We start from the raw sequence: 19,087 nt of genomic DNA, 5'->3' as shown, positions 1-19,087 counted from the left end.
AAATCCACAGTTGACTTTGCAGTTGACTTTCTAGGTCTTCAGATGACTTGACAATGTTCTGATGAAATTCAAGCCTCTACCACTTGGGATTTTGCTTTAAAATGACATCATAGCTCATATGAACTCTGGTGAATGATTGTGGGGCCCAAATCTCAAGAATGACCACCATCTATTGCCCAATGAATGCTTTTGATTGCCTTGACCTGTTATTGCTTCATCTGCAAGACAAAGGTTAGATGACATATTTTTGTACTTTTGGTTAGTGATAAAAGGAAAAGCAATGATATACAAATGCAAACAATGCTTGGTGATCAAGAACCACTCTCAAAAAGATGACCCACCCACAGGGAAGGAAGCAAGGTGCACAATGATCCTTGAGGCAATGAAATGTTATGATATGATGCCATGAGGGATCTTAGGGACAAAATTGGGGTCTTACAGATGCCCCTATTTAAGGTCATTCTAACCGGAGAAGTGAAGGTTAAAATATTCATCTCGACGCGGTAGAATGGGCTTAAATAACAGTAATGAGACAAATTTTTGGTCCCTAAGAGACCTCATGATGCGAATGTATGCATGCAAAAGATACAAACTCTGTGGGGAATACTGGTCCACAAAGGAAACAAGGATAAGAAAAAAATGCTCTAACAGGACTCTAACAAGACTCTCATGGGGATAAGAAAAAAAAGAAAAGAATGCATGAGCATGACACGACTCTAAATTAGGGGAAACAAGGATTAGACACAGCGTGAACAAGACACGACTGAACTGGAGACCTTACTGGGGAAGTAAAGGACTCATACTAGGGAAGAAAAGAAATCCCCAAAGGGAAAAAACCCATTGGAACGGCTCAAACTGACTCAAAACTATCCACGAAGGATACTTCAGATGAAAATCCGGACTCAGACTGGGGAAAAGATTCACACGGAATCTCCCTGTCGGAGAAAACTGCATATATTGGGGAAAATGCCAATACAGCTCAAAGGGTAAAATCACAACAGAAACTCCCCTGGGGAATGTCTGACAAAGAGACCCTCCTGGAGAAAAACTGCAAGATGAGGTGTTACCGGCTACTGGGTAACAAACTCAAAGAGATATGTGATCTAAACACCGGTTACTGGGTGAAAGAAACAACAAGCTCGGGAAGAATGAATATCTAAGACCGGTATAAGGGTGAGAGATATCAATCAACCAAACATTTGAGAAAGACCTGAAAAAGGTACATCAACTCAGGAAAATCTGACTCCACAGGGGACCAAGGTCATAATAGGGAGCAGAAAGGAAGGAACACCAGGGATACCGGTTACTGGGTATATAATAGGTGACCGACCAAAAGCGTGAATTGGTATATATGCCAAAACACTCATCATCCGAAAGGAGGGCTTGAAAAAGCACATCGACTTACAGGATGGACATTTGAATCCGCAACGGGAAAACGAATCTTACTCAGCTGGGAAAAAACCAAAGAGCGCATGAGATATAATATCCATTACCGTCAGAACGTGGATAGTATACTCGCATGAGATATATTATATATTACCGTCAGAACGTAGATAATATACTCGCATGGAAGGAACACCAGGGATACCGGTTACTGGGTATATAATAGGTGACCGACCGAAAAGAGAGAATATCGATACCAAGACCAACAGGGTAAACGAAAGATAACTCACAGGGGATAAATGGCAAGCATCCGACAATTATCCAGGAGACAACAAATATTCGATTCCACAAAGGAATACGAATCTTACTCGACTGGGGAAACACAACAGGCTTCGACCGAAGAGTGCATGAGATATATTATCCATTACCGTCAGAACGTGGATAACATACTCGTGCGGAAGATTATCCACAATCGGTTACTGGGTTAATAAAGGATAAATCAACCGAAAAGAAAGGCATCAGGATACCAAAACTAGGTATATAAAGATGACCGATCAAAGGGAGCAACAATCATTACCAATCCAAAGGGTAAATGAAAGGGGACTCACTAGGGATGCATCGATAAACATCAATGATCCGGGGAACAAATCACTGGCATACGGTGAAAGGACCCGCTGAGGATAAAATTGCTAGCATCCGGCAATTATCCACAAGGAAAGATCTGTTGGGGATACAACTGCTAGCATATGGCAATTACCCAGAAGAAAGGGGGAAATATCAACATCGAATACTGGATGAAGATAACCACAAAGAGTAACCAGCATCAGTTAGGATGAACAACAAGGCTAACTCTGCAAAAGGGAGAAATTAGGATTTATAACTACCGAATACGGGGTAGAAGACCAAAACTCTGGCTGAGGATAAAATTGCTAGCATACGGAAATTATCCACAAGAAAGCACAGACTCCACTAGGGAGACAACAACAACATAGGATTTACAACTACCGAATACTGGGTAGAAGACCACAAAATCCACCATCAACCAGAATGAACCACAAAGGTTACCTCTGCTAGGGGATAAACGTAGGATTTATAACTACCGAATACATGGTAGAAAACCAACAACTCTCTGCGTGGGGAATGAAAGAATCACAACTCCGCACGGGGAAACAAAATAGGGTTTATAACAAACCACCAAATGCTGAGGAGAAAGAAAAAAAAGGATTTATGACTACCGAATACTGGGTAGAAGACCATCAACTCTTGCTGAGGAATAAAAGGTATATAACCACAAATTCCGCCAAGAGGGAAAAGGGACATAGGACTTACAACTACCGGTTATTGGGTAGAGGCCCAAACTCCGTTGGGGATAAGAAGAACTATTGTCGGTTACTGGGCAATTTATTCAGTTATTCCACAGGGCAGTACAAGAGACAGTTGAAAAATGCCAATTCAGGATCAAACCAAAAAGGCCAACTGAATCAAGACTCATCCTAAAGAGGATATAACTCAATAGGAAGATCCATCCCAATATATGTGTTGGGAGGAAACGGGAAAACCGTCATCCACGAGGATATATCTCAGTGGGGAATTGCAGAAGGAAAGACAGACACTTTCTGCTTATGGGGCTGACTCTATATTGAGAGATTAGACACCCGACATCTGCTTGGGAAGATCTACTGGAGAGATCTATATCACCGTTAGCAAGAGACAACAAACAAAAGATATATGGCAAAAATGCAATCATGAATATCCGAATGTTGAAAGTATGCATGAATATGCGTGATTTATGTTTGATGAATGCTAACAAAACAAACATATCTAACACAAACAACCCCAGGAATCAAACGCCCGGTACTACACTTCCATAGGAAAAATCCACGGAAAGCCACTCTGCTGGAGATCTAAATGCTAGAAAGCAAAGATCTGCAGGGAAGCAAAAGATCAGAGATATCAAAGAAAATCACAAAATCTCTGAGTGACGGATCATCAATCAACCCAACTGGGGAACAGAAGTTCACAACGGACAAAAACTACCACAAAGACAAATATGTTAGGGAAATGGAGAAATCCCGAGATTTCTGCAGGGGGAGCCTCAGTATCAACTAGGAAACAAGAGCTCACTGCACAAGCAAGAACTGCTGAAGAGAACAGAACTCACAGGTAGAATCTAGCTGCACAAGCAACTCTACTGGGGATACTGTCAGCCACTCCATTGGGGATAAACCCACTGAGGGAAAATAGATCACACAAGTAGATTCTGCCACAAGCCACTCTACTGGGGATCACAAGCAATCAGGAAATCAACCAAATCTATGAATGATAGATCACCAACCAACCCGGCTAGGGAACAGAAGTTAACAACAGGCAGAAACTACCATAAAAGCAAACTTGTTGAGGATACCCACTATGTTGGGGATACTGCAGGGAAATCACGAAACTTCTGCAGGGACAACAAATACAATCCACAGTACCATAACCCTACTGGAGAATCATCTGAGGATGAGAAGGAGAACTGGGGATCAACCACCAAATGTTGAACCTTCCAAGAAAAAACTAACAACTGCTGAGGAGGAAATAATCACTGCTCTGCTGAAGGGGTAAGAGGTGAAAACCTCAATAAGCACTCTGATGGAGAAAGATAGCATAGATGAAGTATATCATGCCAACAATTCCGCTGGCGACTATACTGAGGAAACAACCGAAGTACCGGGATATCAATCCACTAACGACCGAATCTTCCAAAAGGAAAGCACCCATGCTGGGGAGAGAATATTGTTGGAGGGGATTGTGAAGCTCTCAACAAACACTCTGGTTGGGGAACCAAATCTCAACAGAAGCTCTGCTTAGGGAACAACCCCAACAACAATCTGGACAAAAGAGGATACAACCAATGCCAGGAATATGAACAAATGTCTTACCCTGTTGGAAACCATGCCACCCTTGGGAGAGCACTGAGAAATTGTTAAGTATCCTTTCATCATTGTGAATGTTCACTTTGTTTAAAACAACAATTTTGAAAAATTTATTTGTTTAAAACAATGACATTTTATCAATTAAAACATGCAAAACCTTTTGTGGAATTGAAACAAATAAGAGTGCAAATAATTAGATAAAAGCTCAAATTGATTTGATGGAATGGTAGTCTGCAAATGGCGAGACTCCATAGATCTGTACAAGTTTGAAATCAGTGATATATATTGGAAGAGGGCTACATTGAACATAATGATCCTTTCTCTACCAATTTGAATCTGATGTATCCGAAGCTTCAGTCGGCGACGAATCGAGAATCTCTGACGAAAGGACAGCTGCGGAACAGAAAATCTTGTCAGGATGCAATTACTTGCCAAATCCCTAATTTTTGCCTAGATTACCCCAGGGTGAGGTACTCAATCTAGCGGAATGCAAATTCATTTTTCTTTTATGTCTTTAATTTTTTCCTGGATAGCCCTTTCGGGTTTTCCACCGAGACGCTCATTTTTGCCTAAGCCGCCCTTTCGGGTTTTCAACTTAGCGAGCTATTCTGTTCTTTCATATATTTTTTTTTAGGAAAAGTATTTCTTGACTGCATCCGAATTCACAGGACGAGTGAAATCCTCCCCATCCATAGTTGTGAGCATCAAAGCTCCTCCTGAAAAGGCTCTCTTGACAACATATGGACCTTCATAGTTTGGAGTCCACTTGCCCCTGGAATCGGGCGCGAAAGACAAAACTTTCTTGAGCACGAGGTCACCTTCCCGGAATACACAAGGTTTGACCTTCTTATCGAATGCTTTCTTCATTCTCTGCTGATATAACTGACCATGGCACATGGCAGTCAATCGCTTCTCTTCAATCAAATTCAGTTGGTCATAACGACTCTGAATCCATTCAGCATCAGTCAACTTGGCTTCCATCAAGACTCTCATTGATGGGATCTCCACCTCTACTGGGAGAACAACCTCCATACCGTAAACAAGAGAGAAAGGGGTTGCCCCTGTTGAAGTGCGGACAGATGTACGATAACCATGCAAAGCAAATGGCAGCATCTCATGCCAATCTTTGTACGTAACAACCATCTTCTGGATAATCTTTTTGATATTCTTGTTAGCAGCTTCAACAGCCCCATTCATCTTTGGTCTGTAAGGAGAGGAGTTATGGTGTGCAATCTTGAACTCAGCGCACAACTCTTCCATCATCTTATTATTCAGATTAGATCCATTATCGTAATGATCTTATCAGGCACACCATAACGGCAAATAAGCTGATTCTTGATAAACTTCACAACCACCTGCCTGGTCACATTCGCATACGAAGCGGCTTCAACCCATTTGGTGAAGTAGTCAATTGCTACGAGAATAAACCTGTGTCCATTGGACGCTTTCGGTTCAATCATGTCGATTCCCCACATAGAGAAAGGCCATGGTGATGAAATCACATTCAGAAGTGTCGGAGGAATATGAATCTTATCCGCGTAAATCTGACACTTGTGGCATTTCTTAACATATTTGCAGCAGTCAGACTCCATTGTCAGCCAATAGTAGTCTGCTCTCAACATCTTTTTAGCCATGGCATGTCCATTGGAATGAGTACCAAATGAACCCTCATGGACCTCAGTCATCAACAGGTTTGCCTCGTGTCTATCCACGCATCTGAGCAAAACCATGTCAAAATTTCTCTTATAAAGCACTTCACCACTGAGATAGAAACTGCCTTACAACCTTCTTAAAGTTTTCCTATCTTTCACAGATGCCCCAGGCGGGTAGACCTGGTTCTGGAGGAAATTCTTGATATCAAAATACCAAGGCTTATCATCATTCACTTCTTCCACTGCAAACACGTGAGCTGGTCTATCCAAGCGCATCACGGTGATATTGGGAACTTCGTTCCAATACTTGACTACAATCATGGAAGCAAGCGTAGCAAGCGCATCTGCCATCCGGTTATCCTCTCGAGGAATATGATGAAAGTCAACTTCTGTAAAGAACGTTGAAATCCTCCTCGCATAATCTCTATACGGAATGAGACCAGGTTGATTTGTCTCTCATTCCCCCTTGATCTGATGGACAACCAGGGCCGAATCACCATACACATCAAGATGCTTGATCCTTAGATCAATGCATTCTTCTAATCCCATAATACAGGCCTCATACTCTGCCATATTATTCGTGCATTTGAAAGTTAGCCTTGCTGTAAACGGAATATGTGTGCCATGAGGAGTAATGATTACTGCCCCAATTCCATTTCCGCACTGATTTACAGCGCCATCAAACACCATCGTCCATCTGGAACCAGGTTCTGGACCTTCATCAAGTGTAGGCTCATCACAATCTTTCATTTTTAAATACAGAATCTCCTCGTCTGGGAAGTCGTACTGAACAGACTGATGATCTTCAATCGGCTGATGCGCTAAATGGTCAGCCAAGATACTACCTTTGATAGCTTTTTGAGCTCGATACTCGATATCATACTCAGGCAACAACATCTGCCAACGGGCAATCCTCCCGGTTAAAGCAGGTTTCTCAAAGATATACTTGATTGGATCCATTCGGGATATCAACCAAGTTGTATGATTTATCATGTACTGGCGTAAACGCTTAGCAGCCCAAGCTAAAGCACATCACGTCTTCTCAAGCATAGAGTATCGAGACTCACAATCAGTAAACTTCTTACTGAGGTAGTAGATAGCAGATTCCTTCTTCCCTGATTCATCTTGCTGACCCAGGACACAACCCATCGAGTCTTCAAGCACAATCAGATACATGATCAGAGGTTTTCCTTCTACAGGCGGAGACAAGATCGGAGGTTCAGACAGATACTCTTTGATACTGTCAAAAGCTTTCTGGAAATCCTCGGTCCAATCATGAGATTGATCTTTCCGGAGGAGCTTGAATATCGGCGCACATGTGGCAGTCATGTGGGATATGAATCTGGAAATATAGTTCAAGCGGCCAAGAAAACCTCGGACTTGCTTCTCAGTTTTGGGCGCAGGAATCTCTTGTATTGCTTTGACCTTTGCAGGATCAACCTCAATACCTCTTTCGCTGACAATAAAACCCAACAACTTGCCGGAACGGACTCCAAATGTACATTTGTTCGGATTCAGACGAAGCCTAAACTTCCTCAAACGCTGAAAAAGCTTCAACAAATGCTCAACATGTTCAACTTCCGTTCGGGACTTAGCAATCATATCATCAACATAGACCTCTATCTCCTTGTGCATCATATCATGAAACAAGGTAGTCATAGCACGTTGATACGTGGCTCCGGCGTTCTTCAAACCGAAGGGCATCACTCGATAACAGAATGTTCCCCAAGGTGTGATGAATGTTGTCTTCTCCATATCTTCGGGTGCCATCTTGATTTGGTTATAACCGGAAAATCCGTCCATAAAGGAAAAGACTTTGAATTTAGCTGTATTGTCTACCAACATGTCAATGTGTGGTAGAGGGAAATCATCTTTCGGACTAGCTTTATTCAAATCTCTGTAATCAACACACATACGGACTTTTCTGTCTTTCTTAGGCACAGGCACAATATTGGCCACCCATAGAGGATATGTAGAAGTCACCAGAAACCCTGCATCAATTTGCTTCTGAACTTCCTCTTTGATCTTCACTGCCATATCTGGATGAGTTCTTCTGAGCTTCTGCTTCAGAGGCACGCACTCAGGCTTCAAAGGCAGGAAATGTTACACAATATCTGTATCTAGACCTGGCATGTCTTCATACGACCAAGAGAAGATATCGGAATATTCTCGTAGCAAACTGATCAACCCCTTCTTGACAGACTCTTCAATAAGTGCCCCAATCTTCACCATACGAACACAATCTTCAGATCCCAAGTTGACTGTTTCCAGATCCTCGAGATGCGGCTGAATGATCTTCTTCTCGTGCTCAAGGAGACGGGAAATCTCATCAGGAATCCCTTCAACATCATCTTCCTCTGCTTCAAATACAGGGAATTCAAAATTGGGAGATGGCGTTGGATCATTATGTTCAATGGGTTTTAGAATCAACCTGCATAATGATTTTGGATAATAAAAACTTTAGAACTTAAACAAGCAAATCATTATGCAGATGAAAAGATTGCTTTTATTCTTGTTTTTAGGGTTTTTTAGTGATCACTGATTTCATGCAAAAGCGAAAAGTGAAAACAAATGGAAAAACAAATGTTTAACATGCATTAATTGAATGAAAATATCATTGTATAAATGCCGCCAACAATGTCATCACTTCTCCTTTTGGCATGGGAGAAGGGTTTTGAACAAAGTGAACAAATTACGCTGACTTATGAATGACCGTAGGAACATCCACAGCGACCCAATTATGGCAGATCCCGCCTGGGATAACAAAGTTGCTCAAATCCTCTGCATCTTCTTCCAGAATAGCAGCAGCTTCCTCAGCTTGATCAGCATGGATGAATCCTCCACTCTTGAACAGTCCTTTCTCGTTGAATGCCCCAGAAGAATAGCCAATGCCAGCCCGGGATTTATTATCTTCAAGCTCAATCATCTTTCCTAAACCAGCAACTGCACCACATTCGATGGCCAATTTCGCATCACGATAGAAAGCAAATGAAGGAGACTTCTTCTCAATCGGCTCAGCTATAGACAAAGCTTGGAAAGACGTTCCAACTTCATCTTCAGCATCAATATATGAGAAAGAAGACAGGTGGCTAACCAGGGGAGCCTTTTCTCCCCCTACTACAACCAATTTCTTATTCTTGACGAATTTCAGCTTCTGGTGTAGGGTGGATGTCACGGCGCCAGCCTCGTGAATCCATGGTCTACCAAGGAGACAGCTATAAGATGGGTGGATATCCATAACCTGAAAGGTAACTTGGAAATCACTCGGTCCAATCTTGATTGGGAGATCAACTTCCCCAATCACGGTCTTGCACGACCCATCGAAAGCTTTCACAACAACACCACTCTGCCTCATGGGAGGCCCCTGATATGACAATCTCGAAAGAGTGGTCTTCGGCAATACATTCAAAGATGACCCAGTTTCCACCAGCATGTTGGACATGGCGTCGGTCTTGCAATTCATAGAAATATGTAAAGCCATGTTGTGGTCTCTTCCCTCCTCAGGGAGATCAGCGTCACAGAAACTCAAAGTGTTGCAAGCAGTAATGTTTGCAACTATATTATCAAACTGTTCAATAGTGACGTCGTGATCAACATTAGCCACATCCAATACTTTCTGCAGAGCCTCCCTATGGGGTTCTGAATTCATAAGCAAAGATAGCACGGAGATCTTGGATGGCGTTTGTAGAAGTTGGTCTACAACGTTGTACTCACTCTTCTTGATGAGCCTCAGCATCTCATCACAGTCTTCATTCACAATGCCACTCGGGCCAACAGAAGAAGTAGGAGTCTTTTGTACGGAGGAGGGTTTGGCAACAGGTGCCGGATTCGGAACATTCACTGCAGTCCCAACCGGATGCTCAGCAGAATCAGAAACAACATGAGGCTTCGGGGGTGCAGAAAACACACGACCACTACGGGTCAATCCGCTCACATCAGCAATATTTACCATAGAAGTTGAAGGCAATTGCACTTCCTTCCCATCTTCCACAGCAACTGGATTATAGCGAAAGGGAATTGCTCTATCTGAAGCATAAGGCACAGGGCCTGCAGGCTTGATCACCAAAGAATGAGAGACCTTCGGCTTGCTACCATCATAACAGATGACCACGGGCTCAGGAATCTTGAACACAGGAGAAATCACATTCACCTCCGATTCGTGTTCATCAATATTTCTATTTTGAAGAATCTCAATGGTACCATCATCCAACAGCTCTTGAAGCTCTCTGCGCACCTGGCGGCAACCCAATCTATTGACAGAGCAGATACGGCATTTGTCATGGTCGTGTTCCATATGACTGTAATCACACAGCAAACGATGCAACTCAACCAATGACTGTCGAATATGGCTTACATATTTGACCTTATATTTGCCAGGGCAACCCTGGACCATGTTAACAGACTTCCCATGCTCGGGCAATGGGTTCTTCGTAACATTGGGGCCTGAGTCCTCAAAGCTCAGAATGCCGCATCTCATAAGGTCTTGCACCTTAGTCTTCAACGGATAGCAGTTTTCTATATTGTGACCGGGAGCACCGGAATGATAAACACAATGCTGGTCGGGCTTGTACCACCACTGTGGGTTAGCAGGTACAGCCGGAGGATCCCTCGGGGTAATCAGTTTCCGCTCTATTAAAGAGGGATATAGCTCAGCATATGACATAGGAATGGGATCGAAAGTGATCTTCTTCCTATCGTAATTCAAATTAGCCTGATTACTGTTGCCACGAGGCTGGTAAGCCTGTTGTTGTGGGCGATGTTGTTGTTGATACTGAGGTTGTTGCTGATTATGCTGATTGTTGTCTCTGAAGACAGGTGCTATATGAGCCACCTGATGCTGGTTGCTGGCATGACGCACAGGCTTCCTCTTGGCAGAGGGTCTTCTAGGTTTAGCATGGGATTGCACGGCATGTGCCTCCCAATATTTCTTCTTAAACGCCCCATATCGTTTAGAAGAGCCTTCATCCTTAGATAACCGTCCTTCCCGGACTCCTTCCTCCAATCGCATCCCCATGTTCACCATCTCGGTGAAATCAGAGGGAGCACTAGCGACCATCCGCTCATAATAAAATGAACTAAGTGTTTTCAGAAAAATCTTAGTCATCTCCTTCTCTTCCAGCGGAGGAGTAATCTGAGCCGCTAGCTCTCGCCACCTCTGGGCGTACTCCTTAAATGTCTCTTTGTCCTTCTGGGACATAGCTCTGAGTTGATCACGGTCAGGAGCCATATCCATGTTATATTTGTATTGCTTAACGAAGGCTTCGCCAAGATCGTTGAAGGAACGGATGTTTGCGCTATCAAGGCTCATATACCAACGAAGAGCTGCACCAGACAAACTATCCTGAAAATAATGAATCAGCAACTGATCATTATCTGTTTGAGTAGACATTTTCCTGGCATACATAACTAGGTGACTGAGCGGGCAGGTGTTCCCTTTATACTTCTCAAAGTCAGGAACTTTGAACTTGACAGGTATCTTCACACCAGGAACCAAGCACAGTTCAGCAGCAGACTTGCCGAACAAATCTTTCCCTCGGAGGGTCTTCAATTCCTTGCGAAGTTCAAGAAATTGGTCATTCATAGCTTCCATCTTTTCATTAACATCTGGGCCCTCAGACGGCTCAGAATGATAGATGGTGTCGTCTACCCTGGGAATGGTATGCACGACAGGAGGAGGCATTGCAAGGACCGGGCTAGATGCCGGCATGGAAGCAAATGTAGGAGCTGGAATATCTGGCATAAAAACCTGGAGGCATACCCCACGGAAACCCGGCTGGCATGGTATTTGGCATGAAATGGGCACTAGCAGTTGGCACTGTTGACGCAACTACTTCAGATATAACAGTCCTCTGGGGAGGAGTTGCAGGAGGTGGAGACGATTGATTCTGGGCAGCTAAGAACTGCTCCATCAGAGCGCTCAATCTAGCAACCTCTTCCTTCAGCTCTCGGTTCTCTTGTCCAAGTTGATCCATCACTCTTGCAGAATTGGCTTGGGTGTAGTACCGATGAGTCAGCTTGTCTTCAAAATAAATGAAGATCACAGAGTTAGGCAACAGACAAGAAGACCAGAACAACACCTGCTTATGCAAAATGATGCATGCAATGCTTGTGCATATGCTTTGTTTTTATTTCAAGGAACTTTTAGGGTTCTATTTGTGAGTTTTGAAATTTTAAACATTTAATAGCATATGGAAAAATATCTCATCAAATATATTCGAGACAAAGAAGTACAACATTGTTGATTATTACAAGGGAAAAATAAAATAAACATCCTATGGATCCCTAGAAGCTCGAGATGCTGGAAGACGAGATACACAAAGCTTCTTGATCTCTCTCTCATATGCTGCTTCCATATCCGCTTTCTCCTTAGCAAGTCGATCATACTTCCTCTTCCAAAACTTGGAAGACTGAGGAAGCAGAGAAGTCCAGGTATCATTCGGATCGTCTATCACCTGATGCTCGAGAAATTCAATCAGAGCGTCCTTTTCCTTAAGCTGTTGAAGCAACTCTTCTCTTTCACGGATCCAGGCACGTGAAAGGTCTTCTTCTCTCAACTCCTCTACACCTTGGTTAGGGAGGGTTGAAGGCCCAGCCACAGCCAACGGTGTAGGTCTCGGATAATCATATGGCATAAGATACTCTGATGCTCTCTGTCTAACCCAAGAAGTATACGGCTCCAAAGCAATGCAGTTCTTTGGACCCAACTCACTTCTACCCTTCTTGTGAATCTTGCGCCAAGCGCGGACCATCCTGGCTTTCAGGCCTTGGGGATCTTTACTCTCCTGAAAGAACACACCTTCTAACAGAATGTTATGAGGCTTATCCTTTAGGGGGAACCCAAGCTGACGATGTGCTAAGATAGGGTTGTAGCTGATCCCACCGCATGTACCAAGAAGAGGCACATTAGGGAATTCACCACAATAATCAATGATCTGAACTGTATCATACACGCGATCATACCAAGAGATATCGTCATTAGTGAGAGACATAAGTCTCGTGGACCACCGTAGACATCCCTGTAGCGGTGTATTCGTCGCTATATGATCTATCGATTAAATCAGAAGCTATGAGATACATTGAAATTTTCGAGTCGCCACCGCACTTTTATTTATCCAAAGGACTGGCTAAAAAGCGAACAAAAGCCTAAGAAGTTTTACACGTAGAAAACTAATAAAAAGATCAGAGATTCTGGGTAAGGGGTAAATTACGCAATGGGAAGGTGTTAGGCACCCACTACGTCCTAGGTACTCCTAGGGAGCCCTTTTCACACTTGTTGTAAAAGATTGTTATTTGTTATGACATAAAGATTGTGCAAACATGATTGGGATGGGGAGAAAAGAATATACATTTTTATTATTATTGGGTTCGAACGGATGAACCCGTTGCCTACGTACCTTCCATCAAAGGTAAGGATCAGAACGCCGTAGTTCGGCTAAAAGATTTCCAAAAGTGGGTTAGGTTCAATTTTAAACACAAACCCTAGGTCTTACGTTATCCACGGGAGAAAACTCAACCTTATACAAACAACAACGTCCACCATGTGAGAACAGCTTCAACTTGCCAGAGAGGGGTTAACCCTATAATAGGCAAGGAAGGCTTACAATTCAATCACTAAAGACAAAAGGTGAGATTAACATCAACCACTAAGATAAATCAAACCTATAGCTCATGTATGAAAAGATTAATGGACAAAGCCAAAACAAGTGAATGAGTGGAATTACTGATTAAGATTATGAAAATGGAGTCAAGGTATGATTAAGATCAATTCAAATAAGTATTATGAAATGGAGTTTGGAAAAAAGATCAAGGACTTGAGTCCAGGTTTTTAGTTAGAAAACATGAAAATGTTTGCACAACACTTATGTCAAGTTTGAAAGATAAAGTGTGAAAAGGTTTAGGACATAATGAATGATGAATGGATGAAGGATGGATAGTAAAACTTCTTAGAAGGTTCACCTCTTGAAATCATATAGCAGATGATTCAAGTGTGTCCTTTGGAATAGCGATTAACAATAACAAACAAACAAAGCAAGCCAAAGCGGATATCGGATGCCAATCAATGGTCTTATACCAATCTCCTAAAACAAAATGGGATATCAGAAGCCACTCAATGGTCTTACACTAATCTCCACAGGCAAAGAAATAAAAGCGGATACCGGATACCAATATATGGATTTACACCAGTCTCCTAAAACAGAACAGGATATCAGATGCCACTCAATGGACTTACACCAATCTCCTCAAAAGAAAACAAAGATGAAATATGGAAGTCAACTGCCAATCTATCTGGACTTAGGTTAACTCCACAGTATGCTCACAGGAAATCCAATGCCACATCACAGGGACTTACAATGGATCCTCACATACAAGAACAAAAGCATCAACAGGATCACAGGAATGCAAATGCCAACTTACAGGGACTTATAATTGCAACCTCTCACACAAACAGATGAACAAACTATGATCACAGGAAAGCAGATGCCAACTTACAGGGACTTATAACTGCAACCTCACATACAAGTCAAACAGATCAAATTATGATCACAGGATAACAGATGCCAACTTACAGGGACTTATAACTGTATCCTCACATACAAACAGATGAACAAACTATGATCACAGGAAAACAGATGCCAACTTACAGGGACTTACAACTGTATCCTCACATACAAACAGATAACAGAAGATATGAGTGACCAATGAGGTCTTACACTCTATCCTTCCATATCATAGGAGCAAATGCCAAAGCAATGGACTTACAATTGTCCTCCATGGGCAAACAACAATAATAAAAGCCACACAGACAAATGATATGATCATGCATTAATGGCAATTGATGATGATAAATGCATAACATACAGGCAAACAAGTGCACATGAAGCAATCAATCAATCAATGAATATCAGACAGCACACTCTATAGCCAAACAATGGGGGCTCATACAAGAGGGTTTGACTTTAAAAGTCCACTGTAATAGGTAAAGGTCGCTCTTAACCTGGCCATTGAGGGGCTCAGGTGAAGCAGATGAAAAGGAGATGAGGGGTGTGCCTCATTGCTTCTATCTCAAATCAGAGAGAGCATCAAAGAAAGTGTGGGAGTTCAGAAAGTAGGAACTCTCTCCACATTATTGACTCGATTAGATCTTGGGTATTTATCTCAATGCTCAACCATGTAATGGGAGCAAAGAGAGGACACACTGAATAGTGGGGGATAGATTGCTTATCCCTACCTTCCACCAATTGCCTTACTTGAAGGACTTTTCCTGCTTGGGACAAATATAAACAAACACAGGCATTGCCTCTTAAGGAGGACTTCAGACAGTTTGCCCGGTCAAATAACAGACCGGGTCTCCAGACTACATGAAGAAGAAGTAATTATACCTCAAAGCAAATGCTAAAAAGCAAAGCAAGCAAGCAAGTTCAAAGAACTTAAGCAACTAAAGCACCTGCAAAAGTCAAACTCATTAGTAAACAAGTCAACAGTCAAAATCAAAAGGAAATGAACCAATAGTCACACAGTGGGACCAATTGTGCAAGGCACAAAGACTCAAGCATATGAGTCACCTACAAAACAAGTGTTAGCACAATATAATCAAACTCAAGCACATTAGAATGATCCTCAAGGCATTGGTGCTTAACCTGAAACAGATGAACTCAACATAAGCTCAGAAGACCACTAGGACTAGCCTAGGGTCAAAGATGAAAGAAAAAGGTCAAGGCAGCAAGAAAAAAGTCATCCCAAACCAAGTTTAATCATTCAAAAAACATTCTCAATTGGATTCATAACCAAATCATGCATCATGGTCATTTCATATGCAAAAGGATGCAAAGCATGGCAAGGGAAGCATACAAAAGTCAACAGCAAAGACTTCATCCAAAAGTCAACTCAAACATTTTCAAAAATTATGAAATAAATCACACTCAATCCTAACATCTAACATGGTACACATGTCAAATTTCATGGCATTTGGATGAGAGGAAGGCAGTCAAGTAAAATCATGAAGTCAAATCAAATTCAAGTAAGCATGGTGAAAGTCAACAAGCATGGGTCAACTTCAAAAAATCATATCAATTTGAAAACAGAAGAGAAATGAATGAGATTAACACCAATGCAAAGCTCAAGGAGTCTAGTTATCACATATGAAATTTCATGGTCATACAATAAGATTTGAGAATTTCACAAAAGATTTGGCAAGGCATAGCACAAAAAGTCAACAAATGACCACATATGTAAGAAATTCTCAATCAAATGGAAAACAGCAAGATTAATTCCAAGAAAATTCATACATCAATTAGACATACAAGGGATCATTCATGCAAAATTTGGGGTCAATTGGATAAGAGGAAGCATGTGAACAAAAATCAGGAAAATGCATGATCATGGCATAGCACCAAATGTAACACATAACCTCAGAAAATCATAACTCTCAATCCACAAATGATAAATGCACAAACTTTATATGGAAATGAAGGTCAATGTGTCTAGTTCTACCACAAAAAATTTCAAGCTCATTGGATGCAAAATGACAATTTCACAAAGAGAATGGCACAATGTATCATTCATGCATACATGTCAAGAAAATATTTATCATTAAAAATCCAGCCAATGGAAAAATAATTAAAATTCACAATAAAATTCTAGACACATTCATGAGTATGAGGAAAAAATTTCAAGATTTTTGGATGAAATATGAAAGAGAAAATAATTTGCAAAGTTAAGTGAAATAATTGATGAAACATGAAACAATAGGCATGGCAAATGGTCAAATAAAGTCAACCGGTGGCAATTGTGTAATTTCTGCCAACTTAAATGAAACGACACAGCATTGGCAAACAAAATGAAATGTTCTCATTGGATGGGACCAATGGAACAGTGCTCATGCAGGGGAACAAACAACCAACAGCCAATCGTGCTTCAAAATTCTGGGAACTTCATGCAGTACTAGGGTTTGTAATTCAACAGCATGGCATTCAAGCATCATCCCCAAGCTCAATATCAATTGAAATCCGAACAAACCAACAACTGACATGGCAATGGTGATCAACAGCAACACAAAAACTTGACTAGCATACAACAGCATTCATCATCATTTATCATTTAAATCAACAGCACGTGAACACAGCAACATTCAATAATCAAACCAACAAAATCATGAGAAAAAAATCTGGACATGGTAAGTTTCGAAACAGCCAGCATTGACATATTCATCATCATCATGTTCATCAAAACAATAGCAAGCAACAGCATATAGCACCATCAAATGGATTTTTTCATGGCGAGTTCAAGACATCAACAGGATTGTAGCAGCATGGCTTGGCATTGCTCAATGTCAAAACAAAAATTCAACCATCACACAATCAACATAGCACTTAACAATGTTCACATAGCAACCAAACAGGTCTTGAGCAAAATCACTCAATAGCAAGGCATATGTACAGCATCATGCAGCTTTAAACAACAGCACCAAACAAATTTTAAACAAAATTCAAGGACAAGCTGGGCAGAGTTAGGTTTCGAAACAGCATGGGATTTCATCATCAAACAGTATTTCAGCCTTCAATTTCATCATCATGAAACAAAGTAGAGCAAGCAATCACAACAACAGGGTTTTAGCATAGCATGGTATAGCAGCACCACAAAAACTCTAACAGCATTTCACAGCATACAATCATGTAATAACAACAGCCCCCAGCCATATGGATTTATGGACAGCTGAAAATAGCAAAACAGCAGCAGGATATGCATTGCAGTATGTGTTCATCAGCATCATATCAAACCAAACAACAGCACATAGCAGCATATTCATCATTGTTATGTACTCATCATAACAGCATCAAGCAGACAGCAATGGACATCCATGTTCCTTATTTAACCAACACATGAACAATAGCACATAGCAGCATCATGACATGAACAATAAAAACAACAAAACAAATGGAATTTCTGGATAGGGTATGTTTTGGAAATAGCAGCATGATATCATCATCATTCAAACAGCAGACCAAACAACAGCATGGTATTATCAACATCATTTTCATGTTCATGGTTCATCAACACAAACACACAATGTCATGGCATAGTGACCATCAAGCAACATCAATCAACAACCAAACAAACATTAACCAACAGCATGGTATGGGTGAGGTTTATGCAGTAAGCAGGTTGACAGCATACAGCAATCAAATGGATTTTAGGCAGTGTTTATAAGGTTCAAAACAGCATAATGTGTTCATCAAAATCATCCTCAATTGAAGTTCCAACCAACAAGCAAACAAACAACAGCAGGGCAATGCATAGCAGTGGTATGACAGTATGGCTCATGGTATTTTCAAACAAATTCAGCCAACATCCAAACAGCATCAAATAGCAAGCACACAATCATGGGAGTTTCTAGTCATGGTTCATGGTTCAAATAATAGCATCATTCATCAAGCAGTTAATTAATCTAACAACAGCACATAGACAGCACGGTATACATCATTGTCATTCAAGCATCAATCAACAACAAAGCAACTATTAATCATGAAAACAAATCTGGACAGGGCAGGTTATAGCAGCAGGGCAGTTGCTCATCATCACAGCAATAGGACATGGAAATCAATTCATAACCAATTGAAACTCAACATAGCAGTACATGTTCTTCAACATCAAAATGACTTAGCACAAACATACATCATCATGGATTTAGCAAGCAGTCAATAGCAACTTTTATCAACCATGAATAAAATAAACCTAACCAGCCTCAATGCTCATGCAATAACCAACATCAACTAACATCAATCACCAACAGCATAAACACACTAATGAGATTTTCTGGACAGAGTTATGCAACAGTATTCAACATCATCATCATGAAAGACAGCATCAACAACATGATTCAAACAACATACAACCTCATGCATTATCCATCAACAACAGCATAAGCATATCAAAGGGATTTTCTTGGCAGCTCAAAAAAACAGCAAGACAGCAACATTGATCAGCATCATGCAAAATCACCAAGAATCAACATGCTCAGAAATCAACCATATGCGTATCAATAGCTTCATCAAAATAAGTAAACATCATATAGCAATGGTTTCAAGGAATCACAACCACATGAGCAAATCGATGGATAGTGCATTTGTACACAAAAAT

The sequence above is a fragment of the Lathyrus oleraceus genome, chromosome 7, assembly GCF_024323335.1.
Source record: "Lathyrus oleraceus cultivar Zhongwan6 chromosome 7, CAAS_Psat_ZW6_1.0, whole genome shotgun sequence".
Lineage (NCBI taxonomy): Eukaryota > Viridiplantae > Streptophyta > Magnoliopsida > Fabales > Fabaceae > Lathyrus > Lathyrus oleraceus.
The sequence above is the reverse complement of the archived record's forward strand: the minus strand, read 5'-3'. Positions refer to the sequence as shown.